We start from the raw sequence: 10,737 nt of genomic DNA, 5'->3' as shown, positions 1-10,737 counted from the left end.
AGTACAATGCTAAAAGCAACCAAGTCTCAACCTAAGGTCAACAACCCGAAATGATGAAGACCGAACCAAGCGAATCCTTACGGATAACACCAAATCACTAACCATCCATTGTAGTGCACAACACAACCAATACACAACTACCGTAACATCATAATCCAACGGTTAAAACCGATAGCGCCCAAACGACTATGGCAACGCAAATCCCAAGGTGTACCAAATCGACTATTGTCACACCCGTAACAACACGTGAGCGAAACACGGCTATCACACCACTAATCATACAACATGGTCCTCACGACCCCACCATCGGCGTATAAAACAACTGATAGATCACACCACATGGTCCTTACGACCCTACCATTGGTGTATAAAACAACCAATAGATCACAACACAACATGGCCTAAACACATATGGAGGATGGTCGAAACAACCCGAACCTTAATGAATTCGCACAACCCGAAATTCACCAACCCAATCCATATATCTCACAATGAAATGACCGCACAACCCGAGTCATCGTGAATACGCGCAACCCGATATTCACTACCACCGCCACATAGTATAACCGAGGATGGTCGTACAACCCGAGCCTTAGTGAATCCGAACTACCCGACATTCACTACCTCAAACCATGTGTCTAACCAACAGGGACAATCGTACTACCCGAAATATTGTGAATACGAACAACCCGTTATTCACGTCCCACAACACAACTCAAGAATGGTACTCTCATTTCACACCGGTACTCGCATTTCCCGATAATGTTATGCCATGCCGACGTAACACTACTCCCTTGATGAAGTCAGCGGACCCCGAAGGTCATGCTCCACCAATCTCAACACCGGATGAAGTCATCGGACCCCGAAAGTCATGCTTCACCGATATAACACCACGCTCATGATGAAGTCAGCGGACCCCGAAAGTCATGCTCCACCAATCACGTACTCCCATGATGAAGTCAGCAGAACCTGAAGGTCATGCTTCACCAATCAACAATATCCATTAGTGTACTTAACACCTCGTACACTAATCCTCGTGTGATGACCCGGGAATTTCCGACCAAATTTAAACTTAATCTTTATATGTTTCCGACACGATAAGCAAAGTCTGTAAGGTTGAGTATCAAAAAGTTTGAACTGTTTCATACATTCATTTGACCTCGACGATTCACGAACCTTATTGTAAACAGAAATGTATATACGAATAATTATATATGTAAACAATCATATATAATAAATTAAATATATTAATGAACTGTTATATGATTCAGTTATTATGAAAGATAAACTTAAAGTAACTAAAATTTGTTATTTTAATATATAGAGTAATTAAGTGGTTATTGAAATAAATATTATATGATTTACATATACAATTAATATTACACGTATATAGTAAAATACATAAGATGTATATATATATATTAAATATAAGGGACATGTTACAGATTACATAATTAATAAATCGTAATATTTGTATATTAAATGTAATAACAAGTTGAAATATAATTGCTATATTATCACTACATTCATTAAAATAAATATTAATAGTAAAATCAATATTAATAAAATTATTACATGGAGATAAATTTTAATACGAATAAATTGTTATACTATCATTATTAATATTAATAATAACATTAATGATACCAATATTTTTAATTAATATTATTATTAACATCATTAATATAGTTATTGTTATTATTATTATTATTTTTTTGTATTTATTATTATTATTAATATTAATTTTGATTAGTAATAATATTATTATTAATATTAATATTATTTCTATTATCAGTATTTTTTTACTATTTTTCCATTAATACTAATAATATGATTATTATTAATATATTTTATTATATTTACAAATTCTTCATATTAATATTAATTATAAATAAAATCTTACAGAATCCACTTTCTGTTTAGGGTCACAATCGAGCTAGTTCATTTTCTTGTTTCTGTCTAATTTGTTACCAGTCGCTATCCTAACTTTGCAAAACAAACAAATTATGGACAAGATCATATTCAGCTTCCATATTTTTTTTATATATTTCGTACCATAGGGAATAAATCTGGGACGACCAAACTGATATAAGACAATTGAAATATTCAGAGTTATCCACACATTCAATCCACTACACATCCCTATATTCTGTATCAATCAAAAATTCGCATTATAATAAATATTAGTTATATAAAAATATATTTAACAAAACTATATTAATATTTTTATAATAAATATTAGTTATTTATTTAAAATATATAAAATAAATATATATTAAATTAAGTTATTAAAGACATATAATTTATAATAACAATTATATCACTAATAATATATAATCTTGTTTGACTTCAATTATATGTGTTAATATATATATATATATATATATATATATATATATATATATATATATATATATATATATATATATATATATATATATATATATATATATATATATATATATATAGGTTCGTGAATCCGAGGCCAACCTTGCACTTGTTCAGTATCGTCGTATGAATATTTTTACTACAAAATATTGTATAGTGAGTTTCATTTGCTCCATTTTTAAATGCTTTTGCAATATATATTTTGGGACTGAGAATACATGCGCTTTTATAAATATTTGACGAATAGACACAAGTAATTAGAAACTACATTCTACGATTGAATTGTTATACCAGATATCACCCCTTTGAGCTTGGTAACCTAAGAATTGGTGTTTATTATAATTGCCACCAATTGACGCAAATCCTAAAGATAGATCTATGGGCCTTGACAAGCCCCAGTAAGAGAATTTGAACTGCTTTAGTACTTCGAAGTTTTTATGTTTGGGGATATTCTAGATGCATTTTGTTAATGTCGGTTACCAGGATTCAATTCGTATGAATGATTTTTACAGCAGTGAGCAGACCTGCACAGATTATTTACGAAAATATGAAAATCTTGTGGTCTATAAGAATGATAGAAATGATTGATTATGATAAACTAATGAACTCATCAACCTTTTGTTGACACTTGAAAGCATGTTTATTCTCAGGTATGAAAGAAATATTCCGCTGTGCATTTGCTCATTTTAGAGATATTACTTGGAGTCATTCATGACATATTTCAAAAGACGTTGCATTGAGTCGTTGAGTTCATCAAGATTATTACTAAGTCAATTATAGTTGGATATATTATGAAATGGTATGCATGCCGTCAACTTTTGATGTAATGAAAATTTGTCTTTTAAAAACGAATGCAATGTTTGTAAAATGTATCATATAGAGGTCAAGTATCTCGCGATGTAACCAAATGTAATGTATTCATCCATATGGATTAGGAAGGGTCGTCTTATCTGCTAGGCCACATGAGGAACGATACCAAATAAACTTGTCACAATTGATTGACTTTGTTAGAAAATCAGTCACATTCTTGTCAGTATGAATTTTCTCACATCTACGGTTCCTTCTTCTACTTTTTCACGAACGAAATGATATTGAATTCTTATATGATTTTTCTTTGAATAATATGTCGAATTTCTTGCAAGATGCAAGGCACTCTAGTTGGCACAAATTAGAAGTGATATTCTCTTGTTTGTGCCCGAGTTCCTCTTCCAACAACTTCAACCATACTGCCTATTTAGTATCTTGAGTAGCTGCTACATATTATGCCTCTGTTATTGACGTAGCCACAACTGACACCAGTTTTGAAACCCAGCGTACTGTTCCACCACAAAGTGGGAAAACATATGTGGTGGTGGATTTACTTTTATCGATATCACCTGCATAATCTTAATCAACATACCCTTTGACAATAAAATCTGGTTCCCTATAACAAAATGCAACATCTGAGGTTCCCTTGATGTATATAAGGATCCTATTAACTGTATTACAATGCTCTTTACCAGGATTTTCCATGTACCGACTAACTACTCTCACTGCATTTGCAATGTCTGGTCTTGTACATATCTTTGTGAATATTAAACTTCCCACTACCGATACATACAATACTCTAGACATCTCCTTCCTTTCGTCTTCATTGAGGATAATTTGAGATTAGTAGGAAACGGGTTTGAGATTGGCTTACTATCTTTCATGTTGAAGCGCTGCAAGATTTTCCTCAAATGGTTCTTTTGAGAAAACCAAATCTTCCTATTATCTATGGCTCCCAAGTCTTTCATTTCAAACTCCCTCGCCAATTGAGCCTTCAACTTATTGATACGATCTTTTTGGGGGCCTGCAACCAATATGTCGTCTACACATGACAACAAAATGACAAAATCACTGTGCTCAAACCTCTTGAAATATGCAAAAGGGTCTGCATGAAGTCTGTTATATCCAAGGCTCATTCTAATCAAATCTCTTGTATCAATATCTCGATGCATGTTTGAGACCATGATGTAGCGACCCGACAAAATCGTCATTGACGGCGCCGTCTACTTAGGTCCCGTTACGTGGTCATAAGTCTTTAAAACAACGTTTGACCAAAAGATATGTCGCATTCATTTCAAATATAAAGATTGTTCAAAGTTTACAAGAATAGTTCCACCACAAGTTACGTTACAAAGTTATAAGTACAAATGAAACTTATGCGACACAATTTAAAAGTAGCCAAAAGACGCTTCATGTATGCATATATACTTGACATCCAATGCAAGTATCAAAATAATGAGCGGAAGCATGTATCATGTATCTTTCAAGGACCTGAGAAAAACATAGAAATCTGTCAACGAAAACGTTGGTGAAATCATAGGTTTTAGTAAGTAAGTACAAGTGAACCACAAGATTTGCAACAATGAGATAATAGTAATACATTCCAAAAGTTTGTTTCACGAGCACCCAATTATCAATGCTTAACATTCCTTCCATAGAACCCCATCACCTTAGTGCTAGAACATACACTGTTTCTCGAAAATATATTTCATTCGTAAACGGTAGCGAACCGTTTGAATGAGGGTTTGTCAAACCCATATGGCCATATAACATAAGTTCTCGCTTACACCCGGCAAGTGTAACTAATGATAATCGAATTGGGGATTTTTGTTCTAAACTCGTATGTAGAATGTTTGTTTTCCTGTACTTGTGTTCACTTAGTTAAAAAAAAGAACGTTTATGTTTTCTCATCCCAAATATAAGTTTCAAAAGTGTAAAAGTGGGACTATGATCTCACCTTGAGTGCATGAGTAGTAAAGTACTTCAAAAAGTAAACGTGTGCAAAGAACAATGCTAGTCTTAACCTAAACAAATAGGTTGTATCAATAACGATAGTCACGATTGGTCAAAGATGTTCAATTAGTCCTATGGCTCGTTAAGACTCGATCATAATAGCATGTGAATCAAATTGTCATGTTTCATGCAAGGTACAAGTATAAAAGCATGTTAGAACGATTTCACAAACATTTGGTTAAGTTTGATTAAAAGTCAACTTGGTCGGGTTAAAGTCAACGAAAAAGTCAACACGTTCGGGTCGGGTCCCGAACTATTTTTCTGAGGTTTTTAATCATACATGAGCATGTTAGAACAAGTTACATGTGAATCGGAGGTCCATAGTATAGCAAACATTTTTCGTAAAACGACCAACGAAGACAGAAGCTGCCAGTGTATCTGGACGGCGTCCAGATTTGAAGGCTGGGACGGCTTCCAAAGATCTGGACGGCGTCCAGCTTTGTAATCTGGGACGGCGTCCGAGGATCTGGACGGTGTCCAGCTTTGTAATCTGGGACGGCGTCCAAGGATCTGGACGGCGTCCAGATTGGTATTCCAGTCTGATGCAGTAAGTTTCTAAGTACACGAACCAAAAACCAAATAAACACAATTTATGATCCGCAAACAATCAAGTCAAGTATTTTATACCGTTGGGAAGGTAATTTGACGAAGACAACGACTAGACACATTTCAACAAGTAATTTAACACCTACAACAACCCAAAACCGCATTAAACTTTCATAATCAAAGGTTCAAGTTCTAAAAACGCATTTCATGATTCGGGTAACCAATTTACATGTATGATATGCCGTTTCGAAGGTAATCAAACACACGTTGCAACAAAACACTTATCAACAATATTTCATAGCATTTGATACATCAAAAGTTCATACAAAGCTTATCAAACCCTAACCAAAATCTCAAAACCAATAATCATGTTAATGTAAGGTTTTCATGTCAATCAACACACCAAAACGTAGTTAATGAAGTAACTAACACTTTGAACACACAACCATTAACATCTAAACACATTTTATCATTCAAAATCAAAGGTTAAACTAACCCATTTCAAGTGTTCATGCTAGTTACACCAAATAACAAGATCGAGCCTACAAATTACATACACGACATCACAATGAGCCATAGACACTAAATAACACCATTTCAAGTCAAAAACACGAATTTAGAGAAATCTAGAGTTTTAGAAATGTTACCCAAACGAGATGAAGTTGGTACCAAAATGAAGAGGATGAAGAGAGGATCACGAATATATAATTTATTTTGTTGCAAGCCTCCTAGATCGAATTTAGATGATGATTGAATGAATTTGGAAATTGTGTGTGTGTTCTTGCTAGAGAGAAAGAGAGAGAGATGGAGATGGTTGAATGGTGGTTATTGGGGTGGACTAGGTGACCTAGTCAACTAGTTTGCCCCGTGTCAATTTTAGTCCCTCAAGTTTGAATTGGGTGTGTGAATTACCTAATCGAGATAATTTAAAACGCGTATTAACGAAAGATGTTATAAATATATAACGGACTTTAAAATAGTTAAACGGAAAGTAACCGGAAAAAGACGGGATGTTACATTACCTACTCCTTAAAAGAAATTTCGTCCCGAAATTTAAGTAGGCGTAGTAGTCGTTGTTTCTTCCTCGAGATCTTGCGTTTCCGAATTCACGAATAGATGAGGATACTTCCTTTGCATTTGATCTTGTCTTTCCCAAGTAAACTCGGGTCCCCTTTTGGCATTCCAACGGACCTTGACAATTGGGATTCGGCTTTGTTTTAACGTTTTGACGGAGGTGTCCACAATTTCAACTGGTTCCTCCACAAAATGAAGTTTGTCATCGATAGTAAGCTCTTCGAGAGGGATGACGAGTTCGGGTTCTGCTAAACACTTTTTCAAGTTAGATACATGGAAGGTAGGATGAACGGAACTCAGTTGAGGCGGAAGATCTAAACGATAAGCAACGGTTCCAACACGCTCCAAGATTTCGAAGGGACCAATATACCGCGGATTTAGCTTCCCGCGTTTCCCAAAGCGGATTACACCTTTCCAAGGTGCGAATTTTAACATTACTCGGTCACCGACTTGAAATTCGAGGTCGTTGCGTCGTTTGTCGGTATAACTCTTTTGACGACTCCGGGCCGTCCGAAGCCTATCTCGGATTTGAACGATCTTCTCGGTGGTTTCGTGAATGAGTTCGGGACCGGTGATTTGTTTGTCGCCTACTTCGGCCCAACAAAGAGGAGAACGACATTTTCGGCCATATAATGCTTTGAATGGTGCGGCGTTAATACTCGCGTGATAACTATTGTTGTAGGAGAATTCGGCGAGAGGCAAGTGCTTATCCCAAGCTTTTCCAAAGTCGACAACGCAAGCTCGTAGCATGTCTTCTAATGTTTGAATTGTGCGTTCGCTTTGTCCGTCGGTTTGTGGATGATATGCGGTGCTCATGTCTAAACGCGTTCCCAATGCTTCTTGCAAAGTACGCCAAAATCTAGAAACAAAACGGCCATCTCGGTCGGAGATAATCGATAGAGGTACACCGTGTCGGGCTACGATCTCCTTAATGTAAAGTTGTGCAAGTTTCTCCATTTTGTCCGTTTCTTTCATGGTAAGGAAGTGTGCGGATTTGGTGAGACGGTCAACAATAACCCAAATGGTATCATAACCGCCCGTCGTTTTTGGTAGCTTGGTGATAAAATCCATCGTTATCCTTTCCCACTTCCATTGCGGGATCTCGGGTTGTTGAAGTAGTCCGGACACTCTTTGGTGTTCGGCTTTGACTTTGGAACATGTCAAACACTTGGAAACATAAGTAGCTACGTCCCTTTTGATGTTCGGCCACCAATATAGTTGTTTAAGGTCGTGGTACATCTTATTGGCACCGGGGTGAATCGAGTATCGTGACTTATGGGCTTCATCTAAAATAAGGCTTCGTAGGTCCCCATAACTAGGCACCCAAATTCTTCTGGCGAAATATCGGAGTCCGGTTTCTTTAACTTCGAATCGAGAGGTGAGGATGTTCAAGTGTTCGAGAGAGATGTTTTCATCCTTGAGAGCCTCATCTTGGGCTACCCGAATTTGGCTATTAAGGTTTGTGTGGATGGTGATGTTTAAGGCTCGGACACGAAGAGGCACCGCTCTTTCTTTTCGACTTAAGGCATCGGCTACTACATTTGCCTTCCCGGGATGGTAACGAAGCTCGCAATCGTAATCGTTTAAGGTTTCAATCCACCTTCGTTGTCTCATGTTTAGTTGCTTTTGATCGAAGATGTGTTGAAGGCTTTTGTGATCGGTGAAGATAGTACTCTTGGTTCCATAAAGATAGTGTCTCCACATTTTAAGTGCAAAGACAACGGCTCCGAGTTCGAGATCATGCGTTGTGTAGTTTCGTTCATGAATTTTGAGTTGTCGAGAAGCATAAGCAATGCCTTTCGTTCGTTGCATCAATACACACCCAAAACCATGTTTCGAGGCATCACAATATACAACAAAGTCATCATTGCCTTCGGGAAGTGACAAGATAGGAGCGGTGGTTAGCTTCGTTTTCAAGATTTGAAACGCGAATTCTTGCTCGGTCGCCCAAATGAATTTCTTTCCCTTGTGAGTTAATGCGGTTAGAGGACGAGCAACCAAAGAAAAATCCTTGATGAATCTACGGTAGTATCCGGCGAGACCCAAGAATTGACGGATGTGAGTAGGAGTAGTAGGAGTCTCCCATTTACTAATGGCTTCGATTTTCGTGGGATCGACTTTAATACCTTGATCACTTACAACATGACCAAGAAATTGAACTTCCTTCAACCAAAATTCACACTTGGAGAATTTGGCATAAAGTCGTTCTTGTCTCAAGAGTTCAAGCACAAGTCGGAGATGTTGTTCGTGCTCTTCTTCATTTTTAAAATAGATCAATATGTCATCGATGAACACAATAACGAATTTATCGAGATACGGTTTGCACACGCGGTTCATAAGATCCATGAACACCGCTGGTGCGTTAGTGAGACCAAATGGCATGACAAGGAATTCATAACTACCATAACGAGTTCGGAAAGCGGTTTTGGAGACATCTTCCCCCTTAACCCTCAATTGATGATAACCCGAGCGGAGATTGATTTTCGAATATACACAAGACCCTTGTAGTTGATCAAAGAGGTCATCGATGCGAGGAAGAGGATATCGGTTCTTTACCGTCAATTTGTTTAGTTCACGATAGTCAATGCACATTCGTAGGGATCCGTCTTTCTTTTTAACAAACAAAATCGGAGCGCCCCAAGGTGAATGGCTAGGTTGGATAAAACCACGATCAAGTAGTTCTTGGATTTGACTTTGCAATTCTTGCATTTCGGATGGAGCAAGTCTATACGGTGCACGTGCTACGGGTGCGGCTCCCGGAATAAGATCGATTTAGAATTCTACCGGTCGATGAGGTGGAAGACCCGGCAATTCGTCGGAAAATACATCGAAAAAGTCACTAACAATTGGCACATCATCGATATGCTTCTCATCGGACTCGACTTTCTTAACGTGGGCAAGGATCGCAAAACAACCCTTACGGAGTAGTTTTCTAACTTTAAGGCACGAAACGAGGTTGAGTCTGGTGCAACTCTTATCGCCATAAACAATCAAAGGTTCACCATTCTCGATAGGAATTCGGATTGCGTTAAGATCACAAAGGATGTGAGATTTCATTTTGACTAACCAATTCATACCGATTATTACATCAAAGCTTCCTAGTTCCATGGGTATCAAGTCAATTTCAAACTCATTACCCAAAATGTTTAACGTACACCCCCGGTAATATGTGTCGGCACTTAATAGTTTTTCGTTGGCCACTTCAATGGTATAAGTGGTATCTAGTGGACGTGGTGGAGTATTAAAAGAATGAGTCAAAGTCTTGGATACAAAACTCTTATCGGCACCCGAATCGAATAAACAAGTAACATAAGTGTTGTTGAGAAGAAACGTACCCGTGACCAATTCATTATCATCTCGGGCTTCCTCGGTGTTGATGTTGAAAGCTCGGCCGCGCGTATTGGGGTTATCTTTCCTCTTCAGGCATGCATTTCTATAATGGCCCGTTTGGCAACATTCGTAACAAGTGCCCGTCTTTGGTGCATTGGGCCACTTTCGAGCGACGGGAGTGGCACTTTTACAATCGTTGGCCTTATGACCAATTCCTTGGCACCGATGGCAAATTAGCTTACTACATTCGCCAAAGTGATGTTTGTTGCATTTGTTGCAAAGAGGTAGATTTCCGGCATAACCCTTCTTGCCGTCGGAGGTGAAAGATTTCTTGGCAAAGTTGTTGTTGCTTGATTGGGGCGCTTCCCATTTTCTTTTGTTGTTACCCGACTTGTCCTCGGCTTTAGGTGCCGGTACTACGATTTCGTCCACCGTCTCTATCAATTTGCGGGCCATGTTCAAAGCTTCTTGATGATTAGGGGGTTTGGATGACATTACTCCGTGTTTGATGCTCTTTGGAAGACCATCCATGTAAAGTTCAACCCTTAAAGACTCGGGGTTCACAAGGTTTGGGCACAT

Source organism: Rutidosis leptorrhynchoides, chromosome 3, assembly GCF_046630445.1.
Source record: "Rutidosis leptorrhynchoides isolate AG116_Rl617_1_P2 chromosome 3, CSIRO_AGI_Rlap_v1, whole genome shotgun sequence".
Classification (NCBI taxonomy): Eukaryota; Viridiplantae; Streptophyta; class Magnoliopsida; order Asterales; family Asteraceae; genus Rutidosis; species Rutidosis leptorrhynchoides.
This window is presented reverse-complemented; position numbering follows the sequence as displayed.